We start from the raw sequence: 22,899 nt of genomic DNA on the forward strand, positions 1-22,899 counted from the left end.
CGTACAGTGTTCTTAGACTTCTTAAGGTGTTTTATACGACAAAGGAATTCAGCATTGTCAATTGGGGGCGTGTCCTATCCTTCTCATATCTGCACTGGGTAGATCAGCAGACATTATCCCTCCAGCAAAGGGTGGGAGGTTGTCTCGCAGTTGCTGACGGGATAAGCGTCTGCTTTCGCTTAGATTAAGAGTGCTGAAGGAATCCGGGACCGGAAGTAAGAACAAAACGCTTGTGTCTTTTAAAACTGTTTATTTCTCTTCTGTCTTGTGTACACACGCACGCATACATATATCTGCATTTCTTTTTCAAAATTTCGTATATCACTATTCCTGTTTGCCAATTTTATAGTTGATAGGAAGTGCTAAAAGAGATTTGCTGTTATTTCATAGTAGAGGTAATAGTTAAAGTATAGACAAACACACAGCTTGTCAGTGTGGTGCGCGGTAGATGATAAAGGATCCTCTACATTGATAAAAGTAGAAATTGTGTTACGGTGGATCTTTTCTTTGCGTACACGTGTCCCTAACAAAGGACTAGCGTACGCAATCCAAAGGCAGACGCACGCAGCGTACATTACGCAACGGAGCGTCTGGTTACGCCTACGTAGCTCAAACTGTGATAAAGGTAAATAACGCAAGGCGATAAATAACACAAATTGATTTCAGCTTTCCAAAACTTAGTTTAAATACCTTGTTTTACTGTAATACCTCTGGGGAGAGCTATCAGACTACGGGAAATGATTTTTCTGATCAGAAAACTATAAGAATGATATTGGGTTGAAAACGGTATGAGTGTATTGAATCCCGCTTTGTGGACTTTGTGATCTATGTGATAATCCCGCTTTGTGAACTTTGTGATCTATGTGGAACGTGATGAGCACGATCTGAGTGAAAACGTGCAACAGAGTGTGATAAAGTTTTCGTTGTATTACGCTCTGGCTGTTTTGGAGCACAGTAGGGAGACTCCAATGATCCTACCATTTATGGGCAACAAGTGTCTATAAGTGGTACGATTGGACCGCACGGTTGTATGTGTGACCAATAACGCAACGGGATATGAGGTCGTATATCCATGCGTAAATCTTGCCCTCATACGTGTTGTAGGGAGCACATGCAAGCGTGATTTGTGTAAAGAAAAAGGAAGGGAATTTTCTCAGGAAAATCTCTAGAGATAGGGCCTGCAACGGCTACACGTGTCTGCTAGAAGGCGGACCGGAGATACCCGGAGCAGAAGAAGTTCAGTGGAAGAGCTTTAAGGATTTCCAACGAAGTTCTGTGTTTGGTGCATTTTAGGAAGTTTTTTTCTGTGTTAAAAAGGTCCACAATGGCAGCCAAGTGCACAATACAGAGACGGTCGGAGGTCAGGATTCAGACTCCAGAGGCTTGCAGACCCCGAGGGTCTGCTCGGTTAGTAATGTGGGGGAAATATGGTCCCCACTCTGAGACCTTTTGTGATGAATGGACACGAATGACTGCGGGGGATAAGGCACCATTTCCCGGGATAGGTAGTTTTGACTCAGAGGTGTTGCATAATTTAAGGCGAAGGATATGTCTCATCAAATCAGCAAAGAGACGAATCAAGCATTATGATTGTTTACAAATATGGCAACAGGAGAGTGAAATGCAAAGAAATATAACTTACTTACCTAACTTTCATCTTGAGAGAGGAGAAGTGGCAATGGAGGGGATTGTGGTTGCGGAGAGAAGCACAAGGGTGAACAATAAAAATGCTCTTAGCAACAGTAGTACAGATAATAAGAATAAGTGTAATAAATGTAACAAAGATAATTGTAATACTGTTGAATGTACAACTATTAACCCATGCAAGTCGCACCCCATGTTAAACTTTCCTCAGGAACACCAACCAGAAAGTGAACCAAGAACGATGTCGGCACCTCTTTCAGAAGCCATCACACAAGACGTCCAGGTGGACACGACCCAGTCGGTAAAAACTGTAATCAAACCCCCTAATGGAGGGTCAGGTGAGGTCGTGTTCACAGGTATGTATGGTAATATACATCACACACAAACAAATGTACCTTATATCCTAGAATCAATTCAGAATGACATTACTGGACTTAATCCTGTTAGGGTAATTGCAGTACCAAATGGGGAAACTGACTCTTCAGGAATCACTCCTGTCAGGAACATCGCCATGTACTGCCCTTTTTCCCGAACAGAATTAAGAGCAATTCTGTCTGAATTTCCTGATCCCAGGAAAGACTTAGTTGCTTGTCAAAGGTACATTAGAGTGCTAGGACATACTGCAGAGCCAAGTAACAAAGATTGGAGGACAGTTTTGAGGGCATGTTTACCCCCCGATGTTGATTCATTGAAATTTATCACTGATTGTAAGCTAGAGGAGGAAGTGCCACTAACAAACAAGTATAACCAAGATAATATAAAAAGAATCAATCTACAGTTGAAAGAATATTTTCCTACAGTAGCAAAGTGGAATAAAATCTATACAATAAGACAAAAAAGAAGGTGAATCCGCAGAAGAGTATTTTCACCGGGCTCTGCAGGATATGGCTAGGTACACTGGTATAGATGACATTGAAACTAATGTACACCACAGAGAGGTAGCTGTGTCCGTATTAGCGAGCAACTTGAAAGACACACTAAAAATTAGGGTACAAACTTCAATACCTCATTGGAGAGGTATCTCGGTGGCGGCATTAAGAGAGTCCGCTATCGAGCATGACCGAAATATCCAAAGAACCAGGGAAGCGCAGGGAGAGCGGTTGATGACACTGAACATCCAAGCACTAGAGGATGCATCAAGTCGACCGGAACCCCAGGCCCCTAGCACATGGAGAAGGCCAAGGATTTGTTACCATTGTAGAAGAGAAGGGCATTATGCCAACAACTGTAATAACCCACATAAAGTTAGACCCCCTAGACCAAGAAATGAGCAAAGTTACAACATACACCATTATAATCAGGGATCATATAGGAAGAATTTTGGGCCACACCCATAAAATATAGTCAAGAAAGGTGATCATTAGGACTGATGGTAAGCCTGAGGTAACGATTAATAAAGTGGGAGGTCATTCACTAAAGACACAGGGATGACCAGGTGAAACGTTGTAAATGTATTTGTGAAAAATGTTTTTTTCTCTCTCTCTCTCTATCCCCATCTATGACGAGTATTGGTAAGAATTCACACATTGCATATCAACTTGGTCCTTGCAGAAGTCTACCAAACCCCAGCATAACCTCCGCCACAATGTATTTCTGGCCAGATACAGACAATGGAGTAATGCAGGAGCTGGTGGGGAGGGACTGCTCAAGGAGACCATTAGACACATAGATATGACAGCCTAATAAGTCTGACAATGTTTTTCTAATGCTAACAATGTTTTCTTAATGTTGACAATGTTTAAAAATGCTTTGTTTCTCTTTTCTTATTGGTGGTTATTGTCGAGTTATGTAATGTATATATGCACATGAATTGTTCTCTATCTCTTTTGTTTTTTTTTGTTGTCTCTCTCTTCCCACTCATGTTTCCATGGTTTAAAGATGGTATGTCACCCCTCAGTTGGACCTATGGTAATGCCAGATTTTTGCTCCTTAACAGAAAGATCGCTGGATGGGAAGGAATATTGCATCACCAGAATGTTCGTTTGGAAGACTGAGAGACAGCACCTTTTGAGAGGACAGCCGAACAAGAAGAACAACAAGACGAGAGAACTTATTATCGTAACAAGTTCTCTCCCCCTCAGACGGTTTTCTTATACCCCCTTTACAAACTTCTTCTTTTCTCCTCCTGTAAGATGGACTTGCCCCAAGAGACTGTGATATGGATTTTTCCGTTAACCATGATGTTGACCAGAGCAGTCTGTTTCGGTGAGAGTACCAGTGAGGTCGAGAAAGGATCCAGAAAGGTCCTGATGACTGAGACGGAGGTGTAAATTTCCAATAGCAACCCAATCACCAAGCAAAGGCGAGTACCGGGCACGATCTAACCACCCTGTTATCTGTAAACATTTTCTTTGAAGGATTGTTAGTTTAAGAAGAAAGACCGTATCTGTAGGCTCTGTAACAAGAATGCCAATCCAGTCTTAATAACCATATGGACCGGCATCCATTGAGTGACTATCACTCTCTAGTGGGTAGCGTATTAAACCAAACAGATTGTTGGGTATGCTCTCAAGTACCTCAGGGTCACAGCAAATCAGGGCTAGTACCATTTCCTTTAACGTTAGGGGAGGTACTTGGGCTAAGTGGTGGGAGACCGGTGGACCGGAGGTTTAACATCTCCAGCCCTCCTAGTTTGAAACTCCACCAATACCATGTGGATAGGTCCCTCTTATGTTTTAATATCTCCAATCCTAGAAAACCGGGAAATTGGGAAGTGTCATGGAGTAACCACACCATGACCTTTTCACACAGAGCAGATAGAATGCCTACAGATACCGAGCTCGTACGCCACATAGCCAGTAGAGGAAAATCTTTCCGGTATCGATATACCTTAGGAAATAGAATTACTAGAGTTGGAGAAGTATCACCAGGATACTGTGCACATATCGTACAAACTGATACGTGCATTAAGCAGATGGAAGAATTAGGGTCAGGAGATTTCACCTGGAAGGTTTGTAATATGGTCATGTCCTTCTCCGTCCCTTATGTTCTCCCCGATGATGCATATTTCATATGCGGGAGAAAGGCGTACAAGTGGCTTGCCCCTAACTCTGAAGGATTGTGTTATATTGGAAAAGTATTGCCTGAAGTGATGACTGTTACACATGACAAAATGAAGGACATACACCGTGGTGCCCAAGCTCCTTATACTCACACTCATTACGAGCACCGGGTTAAAAGACAACTGTCAGAAAGGTTAGAGCATCCGGCCTCTGATCTTATCCATGAATCCACCGGGATTCAGGTTCTGGTAGCGTTAGATTTCACTCGTACCGCTCGAGGAGTGATGAATTATAGATACATTTCCGCACTCGCCAATTTGTTAGATAATATCACTGAAATATATGATGACACGTTTAGATACACTGGAAGAGAACTTCAAGCTTACAAAACAGAACTAGTTCAGCATAGGATGGTTCTTAATTACCTTACAGCAGTAACAGGCGGATATTGTGTTACTTTGGCAACACAGTACGGTATAAAGTGTTGCACGTATATCACAAATAGCACCGAGGATCCGGTAGAGGTCATAGACCAAAAGATGGACGACATTCTGCAATTAAAATGGGAATTTCGTCGAAAACACAATCTCACCCTTGCTGCTGTAGGTAATGAGCTGACTGGTTGGGTGTCATGGTTGAACCCGCGAAATTGGTTCTCCGGTTTGGGAGACTGGGCTCAAGGAGTCATAATGGATGTTGGAAAGTTTCTGCTATGTATCTTGGGTGTCGTTATATCGATTGGATTGATATTTAGATGCGGGCAGGCTTTAATGAGGTGCAAACAAAGTACAAGAGTGATGAGCTTGAGGAGTGAGGAAACTGTAATTAACCTGGATTTGATTTATGACCCAATGCTAGAAACCATGACGTAATGATGTAATGAGTATACGGTCCGTCTTTCACCCATTTCTATGTTTTCCTCCGAGGTACAAAGACCCACGTAGACGAAGGATTTGATGAGCCAAGGGGCCGACAACGGAAAGATGGAAAGAAGAAGAGCAGACGACCTGATATACAAGATTTTGATGGACAATGCCATGGGTACCCCAGTTTCCCTAGGAACTTTAAAATCACGCTAGCCCAACATTTTTTGTAAATCCATGGACGTTGTTTGCTTTACTCACGATTTATGAGCAAAAGCACAAAGAAGAAGACTCCAATCAACCGACACCAATCAAGACCTCAATCGACGAACGTACATTAACCTGACATAGAATATCATTGCATTTTCCGTAAGTGTTCTTTATCTTCATCTCTACAACCCTCAGGTAATGACACACATAGTCGATAGGGAATACAGGCACAGATATCAGCAACCACATACCTCCCCCATTCATGTATCATCAACTAAAATGTGCATCCCCATTTTGTTACAACTGTAAGCCGAAATGAGCTCGGTAGAGTTTGACAGCCCATCCACAGACCCTGAGTACGGGATAAGAAGGAATTCAAATGTATACTTCGCAATACCTCGAAGCTTGATTTACCACACGTACGGCACGATGATACATGACCCCCCAAACATGGACTCATACACACATGCTTCTACTTTCTCACTAGGTCATACCCTTTTCACACCTACTCCTCTCTTCTTCCTTACCCCACCATGGAAATCAATTAACCCCTGACTTACATTTTTCTCCTTAAATGTTTTGTGGCAGTTATTATTGACTGCCAAAGGGTGGACTGTCAAAGTCAGAAAAATGTCTCTATGCACGTTGCCATATTTGCACCGCACACTGGTCCATGCTGCGCATGCGTGCGCTTTCCCGTGTCTGCGCATACCCGCTAGTGCGTGCACCCGCTCGCACGGTATGTGCATTTACGGTAAAGAGTATGTAGTCGTAGCGTGCGACTCAGTCGTTACAAATGTTCAATATTAATGTAGTTTATAGATCATGGTCCCTTTGATAGATTCTGAAAGTTTGGTTAAAATAGAACGTCCCTGAGCCGAGGAATCCCTCTTTACATCGTACGAAGGGTCTAACAGGAATCATACAGCAGTGTTTGGTACCCATCGGAAGAGTATTTAATCAGCAATATTCCGGTGTTGGTTTGGAGCGGATTAATCGCTCGTGCGAATAGTTATGGACATAACAAGTTATGTCTATTTTCTATTATCATTTGTTCTTACTTAGTCATGCATCAGTGGGTCTCAAATGGCTCTTTGACCTCAGAGATCCCCCAAACAATAGTTTGCATGTTAAGAGGGCCTCATATCTACACATGCATAAGGTAATCACAAGAATAGTAATTGAAGATCAATTGTACTCCAAATCAGTATCTTTCCCGCAGACGGAGTGCAATAGCCTTTAATTACATTGAGCTTTGAGACTCAATGGAGAAGACCAACACCTGTGTTTACAAATGGGGCTGGATTTGTATACAGGAAAATAAGGGCTGAGACGTCATTGTCTCAATTGAAAGTGGACATCATGAATATAGAGCAGAACCCAGACAGGATTCTGTTTTGTATTCGTCAAACAATAAGCTCTCCAGAAGACAGGAATGTGCTGGTCATCACCCATTGTGTTACCTAACTTAGGCCACTGATACAAGACAGTTTACCTGTATGAATCAACCTATGACCTTTGTTATAATGCGAAGCCGAATTCCTGCGTCCAATGGACAGTGAGACTGTAGGGACCATTAGATTGCATTGTGTGTGGGGCATAAATAGGCAGGCCGACCATATCCAAAGGCACTCTCTCATCAACGGTTATCTGCTGATAATCGGGAGCTGGATATCGAGGCGCAGGCGATCATACCCTTTGTGCGTAAGTTCTCTCCGTAATCATTGTTTTTCTGTGAGCCAATTTCTCTCATCTCTCTCCGTCTCTCTCTCTCTCTCTCTCTCTCTCTCTCTCTCTCTCTCTCTCTCTCTCTCTCTCTCTCTCTCTCTCTCTCCCTTCTCCTTTCTCTCATATCTCCCCTAGACTAATATAGTATTGTTTTGTATTAGGTAGTATTGTATTTTGGTTAGGAAGTCTCTGTTATATTGTAGTGTATCATATGTACTGTTATCCTTTTTTACAAGTATATTAGATATAATACAGTTAATAGGCTTTGGAACCCTAAACCAGTATCTGTGTATTTTCTATAGTGTTAAGTGTTCACTTGAGCGTCGGTGACGCACAAGCAGCTTTGTAGTTAGTCAGGTTACACAAGGTTGCACTTACACCCTGTACTCACATTAAGGTATGCAGTGTATTTCATTGATATAAGGTTTTACATAAAGGTATAGTGTTGTGAGCGTCTGCATCGCTGGTGACCTCCTCGTGGTCTCGAGCGTAAGCTACGCCATAGCGAATCATTTCCCTAGACATAACCAATAACGTGTCCTGTGATCACTGGGCCGCGAGCGAACGTGACGCTTGAGCGTCTCACCTACGGCTGAGCGATCGTTACGCAAATAGCGTACCATTACGGTACTTCTTAAGTAAACAGCGTACAGTGTTCTTAGACTTCTTAAGGTGTTTTATACGACAAAGGAATTCAGCATTGTCAGGCCATAGCAGGGTTGCGATCGCCTCTGCCTGATTGACAGGCAGAAGCGATCGCTGGGCGCGGGGGGGAACGGCAGCGTTTAGCCGCTGTTTCGTGGATGCAGTCCGGCCAATGCAGGCGTGGCCCGACCGAATGGGGGGCGGGCCGCAGCGGCTGCGTGACGTCACACGCAGCTGCTGCGGGCCGGGGACCGATGAGTAGCTCCCGGCCAGCACACTAAAGCTGCGCTGGCCGGGAGCTACTCTTGAAGTGCAAAGGCATCGCCGCTGTGCGATGCCTTTGCACTTCTGGTGGGGGGAGGGGGACTGACATGCGCGGCGGACTAGCTCTGTGCTGGGCGTCCCCCCCCGCATGTCAGGGAAGATGATCGTAGCTGTGCTGTAGCACAGATCAGCTCGGAATGACCCCCCATGGGCTCTAAGTAAGTACCAGTGGCAGGCACCTGGAGTCATTGTCCCAGGAGGGGACTTGGACTTATATAGTGTAGGCTGGGATTGTGGGATCTCGACCGCCGGGATCCTGACTACATCCACTTTATCTATTCATCCTACTAACCAATATATACTAACCAGAAAAGCAATTTGTCTATGACACAGTTGGTTGTTTTATCCTGTATAATAGGGGTTCTGTTGTTTCATACACCTGTTTATGATAATTACATGTATTAGGGCCCACCACTGTCAAGGGGCCAAAAGCCAATGCGGCATGTAATGAGTCAAACTGACTCATTACATGCCACCTGCCGCTGTGTGCTGTGGGCCACTGCAGCCGAGAAGAGCACAAGGACGCAGCAGCCAATGGGGGGTGGGGGGAGGAGGATGGAGGTGGAGGATGGAGTCGCAGCAGCGCAGTGTAATTGGTGGAGACGCTGCTGCAGCCGTCCCTCTCCTTCCACATAGGCTGGCCACCGCTGTGTATGCTGGGATGCGCTTCCCTCATCAAAGCGGCGGCGGCCAACCTATGTGGAAGGAGAGGGACAGCTGCAACGGCGCCTCCACCAATTACAGTGTGCTGCTGCGGCTCCCAGGTCCCCCTACCTCCTCCTCCTTCTCCTCTGCCCGCGATCTGCAAGAAGTTGCTGCACCGAGGAGCCTGACTGCCAGCGGAGGCAGTAAGTATAATCTATTATTTCTGTCTGTCTATCTATCTATTCTGTCTGTCTGCCTTAATGTGTAAAAAGGGGGACGCTGTCTGCTGTAATGTATAAAAAGGGGACGCTGTCTGCCGTAATGTGTAAAAACGGGACGCTGTCTGACGTAATGTGTAAAAAGGGGGACTGTCTGCCGTAATGTGTAAAAAAGGGGATGCTGTCTGCTGTAATGTGTAAAAAGGGGGACGCTGTCTGCCGTAATGTGTCAAAAGGGGACGCTGTCTGCCGTAATGTGTAAAAAGGGGTATCTGTCTGCTGTAATGTGTAAAAGGGGCTCTACCTGGTGTAGTGGTGCTACTGTGCAGCGTAATTTGAATAATGGAGACTACTGTGCACCGTTATATGAATTGGTATTATTTTGTGGCCACACCCCTTCCCCATGAAGCCACTCCCCTATATTTTTGGCACCCGCTGGCGCGCACTGCCCCTATTTTACATAGAGGGGGGGGCTCCGATGCCGTTTCTTGCACACAGCGCTAAAATGTCTAGTTACGGCACTGTTGCTAGGTATCCATTTCTCTGGCCCTGGGCAGGTCCCCCCCACCAGATCCTCTCCAGGGGTGAGGGCGTGGACTCGGATGGGATGGGGGGGGGGCAAAGTATTTTGGTGCACCTGGGCCCACTGCTCGCTAGTTCCGCCACTGGGTCTCTTGTTTATATTGGAGAAACAATTTGCATTGTTATTTTGTTTTTACTGAGCATTATAAAGATTGCTAAAGTGATTATTAATAAATCTGTGATTGCCATATTTGTCAGTGCCTCTATTTCTATTTTCAGGTAATTTAACACATTTTCCAGGTTTCCAGGCCCCTTATTAGAGGCAGCAGTTAAATATAGAATTGGGAACCATTAATTAAGATTAGTACCTTAAATTGTTTTCTTTTTTGGGGTGATCTTTACCTGCCCACCTCACCTTTCAGTGTCTCTACTGACACCCGTCCCCTCTTCCTCATTACCTAGCCTATGAAGATAATGATTCCATTGCACCTGGACATTACACCACTACTAGGTGACAGATGACATATACACTACCATATAAGCCAGGCATGTCCAAACTGCGGCCCTCCAGCTGTTGTGAAACTACATATCCCAGCATGCCCTGACACAGTTTTGCTGTCAGAGAATGCTAAAGATGTGTCAGGGCATGCTGGGATGTGTAATTTCTCAACAGCTGGAGGGCTGCAGTTTGGACATGCCCGATATAAGCCATTCTAAGGGGTCCATCCTATTAGCCATGAGTCGGCTCGCAGTGGAAATAAGTGCTCTATATATATATATATACCAGTAACTCCAGACTCTCTGGGGGTCATTAATTTCCATTCATACACTGCCTTTTTTCGCAGCCGTGCGATCAGGTCTGAACAGCGCATGCGCATGGACCGCAATGCGCAGGTGCATCAGCCGCCAGCGACGGGGATCACCGGGAAGTGACAGAACTAATGAAGAAAATGATCGCATTGGCGATCGCAAGAAGATTGACAGGAAGAAGGCATTCGTGGGCGGCAACTCATCATTTTCAGGGAGTGTCCGGAAAAACACAGGCGTGCCCAGACGTTTGGGAGGAGGATTCCTGACGTCAGCATCAGCCCGGATCTTCGCAGCGGCTGAGTAAGTCCTGGACTGTGCAGAAACTGCACAAACTTTTGTTTGTGCAGCTCACCTCATAGCCGATTGCACCTCTGCACAGCGATTACCCCCTCCCCTGTAGGCAGCGATTACCTGGCCGCAGCAGTGCAAAAAACTGCCTGCGTGTGACCAGGTCTGAATTAGGCCCTCTGTTTTTTTATGTGCAGGCCCATAGGATTATCTACTAGTCCAGGGTAAACTGGGCCCTGAGAGGGGTGAGTGCTGTTGTCAGTGTTTCCATGCTGTTGCAACAGCAATGGCAGCTCACGAGCTCACATCTACTGGTAATGACCACTAAAAATTCACAAGCTAAATGCTTGGACCAGATATCAAATTTTTTCCACATTACTTAATGATTGCTAATAAAAATTTTCCCTTGCCAAATCAATTTCTGTAATGGGCAATGTCATACTGTTAATGTCTAAAGTGCATAATTAATGCACAGGTAATGAAAAGACATTCTGAAATACACACCTAGGGGGTTATTCAGGTAGGATCAGTACAATATACTGGCGGCCGGGATGATGGCCATCAGTATACCAACAGCGGTATCCCTGCCACCAGTATGCCGGCAGTGGGGCAAGCGCAAAGAGTCCCCTTGCGATCTCGCTGCAGGCTTGGTAGCTCACTGTGCTTGCTGCAGGTTCTATTACCACTCTATGGGTCTTGTGGACACCCACGAGTGAGAATAGCCCCTGTGCACCGGGATTACAGCTGTCTGCATTGTTGGCTGTTGCGATTCCAGCGTTGGTATCCTGACCGCCAGGATCCCGACAGCCGGCAAATTAACTGCATCCCATTCAGAATTGTTAGCAAACCAAAATAGTTAGCAATTGGACAAAACCATGTTGCATTGCAGGTGGAGCAGATGTAACATGTGCAGAGAGTTATATTTGGGTGCGATGTGTTCAGAATGAAATCTAAACTGCAGTGTAAAAATAAAGCAGCCAGTATTTACCATGCACAGAAACAATTGAAATCCAACCCAAATCTCTCTGCACATGTTACATCTGCCCCACCTGCAGTGCAACATGGTTTTGCCCAGTTGCGAACTTTTTTGGTTTGCTTACAACTCTGAATAACCCCCCTAGTGCTGTAAGCCTTGGTTTCTACCCCACTTGTCTTGCTGTAGCTGCTGCTTCTAGTTTGACAGCTGTATGTGAGTGCATGAATATCTGCATACTGTACCAAGGACTCACTAGTCTTCACTAGGGTTATGAGTAAAGAAAGTAACCACATATATGCCAATAGTCCTGCATTTTTCATGGATAGTCCTCAGTTTTTCAATGGACATGGTGTGGGAGAATTGGGGCCTAGTTATTAATGGGCATGATATGGGAGAATTGGGTCATATATTTTCAATGGACATGATATAGGAGAGTTAGGTCATAGTAAGGCGGGGGGGGGATCAATCTATTATGTGCTTATTTTCCAATTGCAAATATTAGCAGAGCTTTGCTAAAGCAACAGAAAATCTAATCATTAAGAAAAAAAATAGAGCATTAAAAAATAATAATGCTTATCAAATAATCTTGCTAATTTGTGGGTACATTTCATTTTGATGAAGATCCGATATACTCTATGTAGTGCTCATTGCTATTCAAGGACCTCATATAAGTCCACAGGTTCCACACCACTATGAAAAACACAGGACAAGAACAAGACTTTCATAGACATGTGAAATGATTAATGCTTCTGAAAATACACACTGTCAAGTTGCAACAGACTATCCTTTGGTTGAACAGGATCAGTGTCAGTGATGTCAGGTACTAATCAAAAATAACAAGGGTACAGTAGTTTATATCAGAAAAGCATAAGCCATGTAATTTGCGAGACAAGAGTCCTACTGTACATTGGTCTGAAAAAAAATCTGTGGATTGGACACACAGACGAATTACCTACAACCTGAAACAAAATGACTGAGCGCAAATAAGGTAAACTAATTACATTCTACAAGATATGTGTCTTAAGTCACATAACATAGGATTATTTCTCTGCCAGAGACGAATTCACAAAACATACAGTTAAAGGGGATGGAACTCCCACTAGCAACATCATATTATTTTATTACCATGATTAGTAAAACTTACTGACTGTAAGAAGTCCCTCTCCAATAGAAAACAGCCAGTCAGCACAGTGGAGGGGTGTGGATAGGGGGTTGTTGCACAGCGCAGAGGACAGTTTGAAGGCGTGGTGTGGTACAGGAGGCTGTGCATGTTGCTGTGTTTGCATCTTCATAGTCATGCCCCACTATACCATGCCAAGATTTCCAGCATTGTACAGCGAGGGCGTGGCTATGATCACACTATTCACATCAAATCACGCCATCTGCTGTTCCGGCGGATGGGAGAAGTCTGGCGACTGCAGGCAGGATGGCAGCTGGATGTAGATGGAGGCCAGATCCGGGAGACTTGCCCACTTTTCCAGGCAGAGTGCCACCCGATTTTTGGAGGACTCCCGGCCGTTCCAGGAGAGTAGGTAAGTGTGTGATTAGTGCACTCAGCTGCAGCGTCTGGCTATACAGGGGATCACAGAACTGGATTTATTAGCAGAGTATTACATAGGGTTGGACACTGGAGTCCGTAACCTATTAGCTTGAGGATGCCGGGCCGCGTCTACAGTCCATAACCTATAAGTGGAATGTGGTTATGAAGGACACTGGGTGTGGGATGTACTAAGCATCACATCCGCGTCTTATCACGGTACACACCGGCAAAAATAACACAGGTATGTACCTAGAAAATTAAATGCAAATAAAATTGCCTCTGATATGAGCTGTCTGTAGAAGGATTTCCAGGTTTAGGACCCGAGAACCCTTTTGCGCATGCCCTTCATGCAGTCCTCCGTGAATGCTGGGAGTGACTGGATTGCTGTCGGGGAATTGCAGAGAGAATCCCATAGGCTTCTATTGAGAAACACCACATAAAGATGGCGCAGCCCACCAAATCCAAAGTCATTCTGGAGCTTGGTACATAGGAGACATGCGGGCAAATTCAGAAAACATTTTCCCTTCAGTAGATCCTGCCCTGGGTGTTTAATGTACTTTTACAGCAGGAAGATTGTTAACTTGACCAGAATATGTAGGATGTTAAGTATGTTGTGCAGAAGAACGGTGCTGGTGGTGGTTAGTCCACATGTTTTACAGCCTAACCAGGTCTTCGGTTTATTTTACCAGGTAGAACAAGTAGCATAGGGACACAGGGATGAACAGGTATATTCACTATTTGTATCAATAATAACAATAGTTTACCACCCGCGCTCCACTGCAAGATGCAACTGAAAATCAAATAGAGAGGTCACTACCCTCTTACCAATAACAAGTACACAACAGAAATAGATTCCAGCTATATATCAGGGTACAATAAAACTAAACGATCAGTTCCAGCACAAAGTCCTTTCTTCTGTAAATCCCTCTGTTCACTGATGATGGAATTTCATAGAATCTTCAATACCTCTAACAACAGAAAGAGATACTCATATATTAACAATTCCCATCAATAGATGTTTACAATTCTCACTTACACTTAAGATATGGAAATTCTGATCCTGCATTCCTTTCTCCACCATTCCAAAGTATGTGTCGGTCTTATACCTTAAAATATAAGAAGACAGCTGCTCGTAGTGTAAAAAGTATACAGTTTAATTAAACATATTAAAAAACAACATATATCACACATGTGAGGGTTATTGGAGCTGTAGTTCCAACCACCCCATTTTTAATCTGGCTCTGGTAGTACTGTATACTAGCAGTGCCCGTATGGCTCTGTATTTCTCTCTGTCTTTGGAAGTCTTACAGGGCACATATAGCTGGTAAACTGGTGGGGACAGATACACCAGCTCGCCTGTGTAGTACTGCATGTCACAGTTCAGGCCTCCTGCTGAGCCGCAGTGACTCCTAGAGACTTCAGGATGTGTGCATGTAAAGTGATTAAGGGATCTATTTACTAAGCCTTGGATGGAGATAAAGTCGCTGGAGATAACGTACCAGCCAATCGGCTCCTTACTGCTATGTCACAGGCTGTGTTTGAAAAATGACAGTTAGGAGCCGATTGGCTGGTACTTTATCTCCGTTGACTTTATCTCCATCCAAGGCTTAGTAAATAGACCCCTAAGTCTCATCCTACCCTGGATCACTGTTTATTTAAAGACAACCAGCTGCTGTCACATCCTCTGGCCAGTCATGATAAATACTGAGATGTGACTGGGTCATTACAGCCTAGATAGCTATCAGGATTTTATACAAATAGCTGTTACAAGTTCAGTTTATTAAGCCTGCAATCCCCTGCACCAAATACACACCATACTTGCCTACCTGACCCTCTCCATGAGCATACCTCCCAACATGACCCTCTCCAGGAGGGACAAAATGCTCTGCTTCTGGACCTCCCTCTTAAGTTATAATTGCCGTCACCTGTGCTGAAACACCTTTCTTTTCCATTAACCTGTTCAACACAGGTGCCGGCAATAATGAATTAAGAGAAAATCCAGGAGCAGAGAATTCTGTCCCTCCTGGAGAGGGTCATGTTGGGGAGGGGTGGTCTTCTGTATGCCGAATGTCGGGATCCCGGCGCACAGTATACCGGCGCCGGAATCCCGACACCCGGCATACCGACAACTATTCTCCCTCGTGGGGGTCCACGACCCCCCTGGAGGGAGAATAAAATAGTGTGGCGCGCGTAGCGCGCCACCATGCCCGCAGCGTGGCGAGCGCAGCGTGGCGAGCGCAGCGAGCCCGCAAGGGGCTCCTTTGCGCTCGCCACGCTGTCGGTATGCCGGCAGTCGGCATCCCGGTGCCGGTATGCTGGGCGCCGGGAGCCCGAGCGCCGGCATACCGTACGACACCCTGTTGGGAGGTATGCATGAGGGAGAAAATGCTCTGTTCCTGGTAATGTATGATTGCCATCACCTTCTTCTTATCAATTAACTAGTAATCATACATTCCCAGGAATGTCCAGGAACAGAGCATTTTCTCCCTCATAGAGAGGGTCAGGTAGGCAAGTATGATACACAAACTAGAGATGAGCGCCTGAAATTTTTCGGGTTTTGTGTTTTGGTTTTGGGTTCGGTTCCGCGGCCGTGTTTTGGGTTCGAACGCGTTTTGGCAAAACCTCACCGAATTTTTTTTGTCGGATTCGGGTGTGTTTTGGATTCGGGTGTTTTTTTCAAAAAACACTAAAAAACAGCTTAAATCATAGAATTTGGGGGTCATTTTGATCCCAAAGTATTATTAACCTCAAAAACCATAATTTACACTCATTTTCAGTCTATTCTGAATACCTCACAATATTATTTTTAGTCCTAAAATTTGCACCGAGGTCGCTGTGTGAGTAAGATAAGCGACCCTAGTGGCCGACACAAACACCGGGCCCATCTAGGAGTGGCACTGCAGTGTCACGCAGGATGTCCCTTCCAAAAAACCCTCCCCAAACAGCACATGACGCAAAGAAAAAAAGAGGCGCAATGAGGTAGCTGTGTGAGTAAGATTAGCGACCCTAGTGGCCGACACAAACACCGAGCCCATCTAGGAGTGGCACTGCAGTGTCACGCAGGATGGCCCTTCCAAAAAACCCTCCCCAAACAGCACATGACGCAAAGAAAAAAAGAGGCGCAATGAGGTAGCTGTGTGAGTAAGATTAGCGACCCTAGTGGCCGACACAAACACCGGGCCCATCTAGGAGTGGCACTGCAGTGTCACGCAGGATGTCCTTTCCAAAAAACCCTCCCCAAACAGCACATGACGCAAAGAAAAAAAGAGGCGCAATGAGGTAGCTGTGTGAGTAAGATTAGCGACCCTAGTGGCCGACACAAACACCGGGCCCATCTAGGAGTGGCACTGCAGTGTCACGCAGGATGTCCCTTCCAAAAAACCCTCCCCAAACAGCACATGACGCAAAGAAAAAAAGAGGCGCAATGAGGTAGCTGTGTGAGTAAGATTAGCGACCCTAGTGGCCGACACAAACACCGGGCCCATCTAGGAGTGGCACTGCAGTGTCACGCAGGATGTCCCTTCCAAAAAACCCTCCCCAATCAGCACATGATGCAAAGAAAAAGAAAAGAAAAAAGAGGTGCAAGATGGAATTGTCCTTGGGCCCTCCCACCCACCCTTATGTTGTATAAACAAAACAGGACATGCACACTTTAACCAACCCATCATTTCAGTGACAGGGTCTGCCACACGACTGTGACTGATATGACGGGTTGGTTTGGACCCCCCCCAAAAAAGAAGCAATTAATCTCTCCTTGCACAAACTGGCTCTACAGAGGCAAGATGTCCACCTCATCTTCACCCTCCGATATATCACCGTGTACATCCCCCTCCTCACAGATTATCAATTCGTCCCCACTGGAATCCACCATCTCAGCTCCCTGTGTACTTTGTGGAGGCAATTGCTGCTGGTCAATGTCTCCGCGGAGGAATTGATTATAATTCATTTTAATGAACATCATCTTCTCCACATTTTCTGGATGTAACCTCGTACGCCGATTGCTGACAAGGTGAGCGGCGGCACTAAACACTCTTTCGGAGTACACACTTGTGGGAGGGCAACTTAGGTAGAATAAAGCCAGTTTGTGCAAGGGCCTCCAAATTGCCTCTTTTTCCTGCCAGTATAAGTACGGACTGTGTGACGTGCCTACTTGGATGCGGTCACTCATATAATCCTCCACCATTCTATCAATGTTGAGAGAATCATATGCAGTGACAGTAGACGACATGTCCGTAATCGTTGTCAGGTCCTTCAGTCCGGACCAGATGTCAGCATCAGCAGTCGCTCCAGACTGCCCTGCATCACCGCCAGCGGGTGGGCTCGGAATTCTGAGCCTTTTCCTCGCACCCCCAGTTGCGGGAGAATGTGAAGGAGGAGATGTTGACAGGTCGCGTTCCGCTTGACTTGACAATTTTGTCACCAGCAGGTCTTTCAACCCCAGCAGACTTGTGTCTGCCGGAAAGAGAGATCCAAGGTAGGCTTTAAATCTAGGATCGAGCACGGTGGCCAAAATGTAGTGCTCTGATTTCAACAGATTGACCACCCGTGAATCCTTGTTAAGCGAATTAAGGGCTGCATCCACAAGTCCCACATGCCTAGCGGAATCGCTCCCTTTTAGCTCCTTCTTCAATGCCTCCAGCTTCTTCTGCAAAAGCCTGATGAGGGGAATGACCTGACTCAGGCTGGCAGTGTCTGAACTGACTTCACGTGTGGCAAGTTCAAAGGGCATCAGAACCTTGCACAACGTTGAAATCATTCTCCACTGCACTTGAGACAGGTGCATTCCACCTCCTATATCGTGCTCAATTTTATAGGCTTGAATGGCCTTTTGCTGCTCCTCCAACCTCTGAAGCATATAGAGGGTTGAATTCCACCTCGTTACCACTTCTTGCTTCAGATGATGGCAGGGCAGGTTCAGTAGTTTTTGGTGGTGCTCCAGTCTTCTGTACGTGGTGCCTGTACGCCGAAAGTGTCCCGCAATTCTTCTGGCCACCGACAGCATCTCTTGCACGCCCCTGTCGTTTTTTAAAAAATTCTGCACCACCAAATTCAAGGTATGTGCAAAACATGGGACGTGCTGGAATTTGCCCATATTTAATGCACACACAATATTGCTGGCGTTGTCCGATGCCACAAATCCACAGGAGAGTCCAATTGGGGTAAGCCATTCCGCGATGATCTTCCTCAGTTGCCGTAAGAGGTTTTCAGCTGTGTGCGTATTCTGGAAAGCGGTGATACAAAGCGTAGCCTGCCTAGGAAAGAGTTGGCGTTTGCGAGATGCTGCTACTGGTGCCGCCGCTGCTGTTCTTGCGGCGGGAGTCCATACATCTACCCAGTGGGCTGTCACAGTCATATAGTCCTGACCCTGCCCTGCTCCACTTGTCCACATGTCCGTGGTTAAGTGGACATTGGGTACAACTGCATTTTTTAGGACACTGGTGAGTCTTTTTCTGACATCCGTGTACATTCTCGGTATCGCCTGCCTAGAGAAGTGGAACCTAGATGGTATTTGGTAACGGGGGCACACTGCCTCAATAAATTGTCTAGTTCCCTGTGAACTAACGGCGGATACCGGACGCACGTCTAACACCAACATAGTTGTCAAGGCCTCAGTTATCCGCTTTGCAGTAGGATGACTGCTGTGATATTTCATCTTCCTCGCAAAGGACTGTTGAACAGTCAATTGCTTACTGGAAGTAGTACAAGTGGGCTTACGACTTCCCCTCTGGGATGACCATCGACTCCCAGCGGCAACAACAGCAGCGCCAGCAGCAGTAGGCGTTACACGCAAGGATGCATCGGAGGAATCCCAGGCAGGAGAGGACTCGTCAGAATTGCCAGTGACATGGCCTGCAGGACTATTGGCATTCCTGGGGAAGGAGGAAATTGACACTGAGGGAGTTGGTGGGGTGGTTTGCGTGAGCTTGGTTACAAGAGGAAGGGATTTACTGGTCAGTGGACTGCTTCCGCTGTCACCCAAAGTTTTTGAACTTGTCACTGACTTATTATGAATGCGCTGCAGGTGACGTATAAGGGAGGATGTTCCGAGGTGGTTAACGTCCTTACCCCTACTTATTACAGCTTGACAAAGGGAACACACGGCTTGACACCTGTTGTCCGCATTTCTGGTGAAATACCTCCACACCGAAGAGCTGATTTTTTTGGTATTTTCACCTGGCATGTCAACGGCCATATTCCTCCCACGGACAACAGGTGTCTCCCCGGGTGCCTGACTTAAACAAACCACCTCACCATCAGAATCCTCCTGGTCAATTTCCTCCCCAGCGCCAGCAACACCCATATCCTCCTCATCCTGGTGTACTTCAACACTGACATCTTCAATCTGACTATCAGGAACTGGACTGCGGGTGCTCCTTCCAGCACTTGCAGGGGGCGTGCAAATGGTGGAAGGCGCATGCTCTTCACGTCCAGTGTTGGGAAGGTCAGGCATCGCAATCGACACAATTGGACTCTCCTTGTGGATTTGGGATTTCGAAGAATGCACAGTTCTTTGCTGTGCTGCTTTTGCCAGCTTGAGTCTTTTCATTTTTCTAGCGAGAGGCTGAGTGCTTCCATCCTCATGTGAAGCTGAACCACTAGCCATGAACATAGGCCAGGGCCTCAGCCGTTCCTTGCCACTCCGTGTGGTAAATGGCATATTGGCAAGTTTACGCTTCTCCTCCGACAATTTTATTTTAGGTTTTGGAGTCCTTTTTTTTCTGATATTTGGTGTTTTGGATTTGACATGCTCTGTACTATGACATTGGGCATCGGCCTTGGCAGACGACGTTGCTGGCATTTCATCGTCTCGGCCATGACTAGTGGCAGCAGCTTCAGCACGAGGTGGAAGTGGATCTTGATCTTTCCCTAATTTTGGAACCTCAACATTTTTGTTCTCCATATTTTAATAGGCACAACTAAAAGGCACCTCAGGTAAACAATGGAGATGGATACTAGTATACAATTATGGACTGCCTGCCGACTGCAGACACAGAGGTAGCCACAGCCGTGAACTACCGTACTGTACTGTGTCTGCAGCTAATATAGACTGGTTGATAAAGAGAAGATGTCTATGTAACTATGTATGTATAAAGAAGACTGAAAAAAATCCACGGTTAGGTGGTATACAATTATGGACGGACTGCCTGCCGAGTGCAGACACAGAGGTAGCCACAGCCGTGAACTACCGTACTGTACTGTGTCTGCAGCTAATATAGACTGGTTGATAAAGAGAAGATGTCTATGTAACTATGTATGTATAAAGAAGAATGAAAAAAAACCACGGTTAGGTGGTATACAATTATGGACGGACTGCCTGCCGAGTGCAGACACAGAGGTAGCCACAGCCGTGAACTACCGTACTGTACTGTGTCTGCAGCTAATATAGACTGGTTGATAAAGAGAAGATGTCTATGTAACTATGTATGTATAAAGAAGAATGAAAAAAATCCACGGTTAGGTGGTATTACAATTATGGACGGACTGCCTGCCGAGTGCAGAGACACAGAGGTAGCCACAGCCGTGAACTACCGTACTGTGTCTGCTGCGACTGGATGATAAATGATATAAAAAATATATATATATCACTACTGCAGCCGGACAGGTATATATTATATATTATATAATGACGGACCTGCTGGACACTGTCTGTCAGCAGAATGAGTTTTATTTTTATAGAATAAAAAAAAAAAAAAAACACACAAGTGAAGTCACACGACGAGTGTTTAACTTTTTCAGGCAATCACAATATAAGTATACTACTAACTATACTGGTGGTCAGTGTGGTCAGGTCACTGGTCAGTCACACTGGCAGTGGCACTCCTGCAGCAAAAGTGTGCACTGTTTAATTTTAATATAATATGTACTCCTGGCTCCTGCTATAACCTATAACTGGCACTGCAGTAGTGCTCCCCAGTCTCCCCCACAATTATAAGCTGTGTGAGCTGAGCAGTCAGACAGATATATAATATATATAGATGATGCAGCACACTGGCCTGAGCCTGAGCAGTGCACACAGATATGGTATGTGACTGACTGAGTCACTGTGTGTATCGCTTTTTTCAGGCAGAGAACGGATATATTAAATAAACTGCACTGTGTGTCTGGTGGTCACTCACTATATAATATATTATGTACTCCTGGCTCCTGCTATAACCTATAACTGGCACTGCAGTAGTGCTCCCCAGTCTCCCCCACAATTATAAGCTGTGTGAGCTGAGCAGTCAGACAGATATATATAATATTATATATAGATAATAGATGATGCAGCACACTGGCCTGAGCCTGAGCAGTGCACACAGATATGGTATGTGACTGACTGAGTCACTGTGTGTATCGCTTTTTTCAGGCAGAGAACGGATATATTAAATAAACTGCACTGTGTGTCTGGTGGTCACTCACTATATAATATATTATGTACTCCTGGCTCCTGCTATAACCTATAACTGGCACTGCAGTAGTGCTCCCCAGTCTCCCCCACAATTATAAGCTGTGTGAGCTGAGCAGTCAGACAGATATATATAATATTATATATAGATAATAGATGATGCAGCACACTGGCCTGAGCCTGAGCAGTGCACACAGATATGGTATGTGACTGACTGAGTCACTGTGTGTATCGCTTTTTTCAGGCAGAGAACGGATATATTAAATAAACTGCACTGTGTGTCTGGTGGTCACTCACTATATAATATATTATGTACTCCTGGCTCCTGCTATAACCTATAACTGGCACTGCAGTAGTAGAGATGAGCGGGTTCGGTTTCTTTGAATCCGAACCCGCACGAACTTCACTTTTTTTTCCACGGGTCCGAGCGACTCGGATCTTCCCGCCTTGCTCGGTTAACCCGAGCGCGCCCGAACGTCATCATGACGCTGTCGGATTCTCGCGAGGCTCGGATTCTATCGCGAGACTCGGATTCTATATAAGGAGCCGTGCGTCGCCGCCATTTTCACTCGTGCATTGAGATTGATAGGGAGAGGACGTGTCTGGCGTCCTCTCCATTAGAATAGAGATAGATAGATTAGATAGAGAGAGATTGTGCAGAGTCGCAGACAGAGTTAGTTTACCACAGTCAGTGACCAGTGCAGTTGCTAGTTAACTTTTATTTAATATAATATATCCGTTCACTTCTCTCTGCTATATCCGTTCTCTGCCTGAAAAAAAAAACGATACACAGCACAGTCAGTCACACAGTGTGACTCAGTCTGTGTGCACTCAGCTCAGCCCAGTGTGCTGCACAGTCATCAATGTATAAATTAAAAGCTTATAATTAATTGTGGGGGAGACTGGGGAGCACTGCAGGTTGTTAGCAGGAGCCAGGAGTACAATTATATTAATTAACAGTGCACACTTTTGCTGCAGGAGTGGTGACCAGTGCCTGACCACCAGTATAGTATTGTTGTATACTACTAATATCTCTTTAAATATCAACCAGTCTATATTAGCAGCAGACACAGTACAGTGCGGTAGTTCACGGCTGTG

At 45.5% G+C, this 22,899-nt stretch overlaps 1 long non-coding RNA gene across 1 annotated transcript in view; it reads right to left on the reverse strand.

The window, feature by feature from the left end:
- LOC134929295 (uncharacterized) overlaps window positions 1-14,526 on the reverse strand; it is a 160,985-nt gene extending 146,459 nt beyond the window's left edge. The window contains exon 1 of the long non-coding RNA XR_010178451.1: window positions 14,452-14,526. This is a non-coding gene — a long non-coding RNA (uncharacterized LOC134929295). The remainder of the gene's footprint in view (window positions 1-14,451) is intronic.
- Window positions 14,527-22,899: the final 8,373 nt, after the last annotated feature.

Source organism: Pseudophryne corroboree, chromosome 5 (genome assembly GCF_028390025.1).
Source record: "Pseudophryne corroboree isolate aPseCor3 chromosome 5, aPseCor3.hap2, whole genome shotgun sequence".
NCBI classification, from domain to species: domain Eukaryota; kingdom Metazoa; phylum Chordata; class Amphibia; order Anura; family Myobatrachidae; genus Pseudophryne; species Pseudophryne corroboree.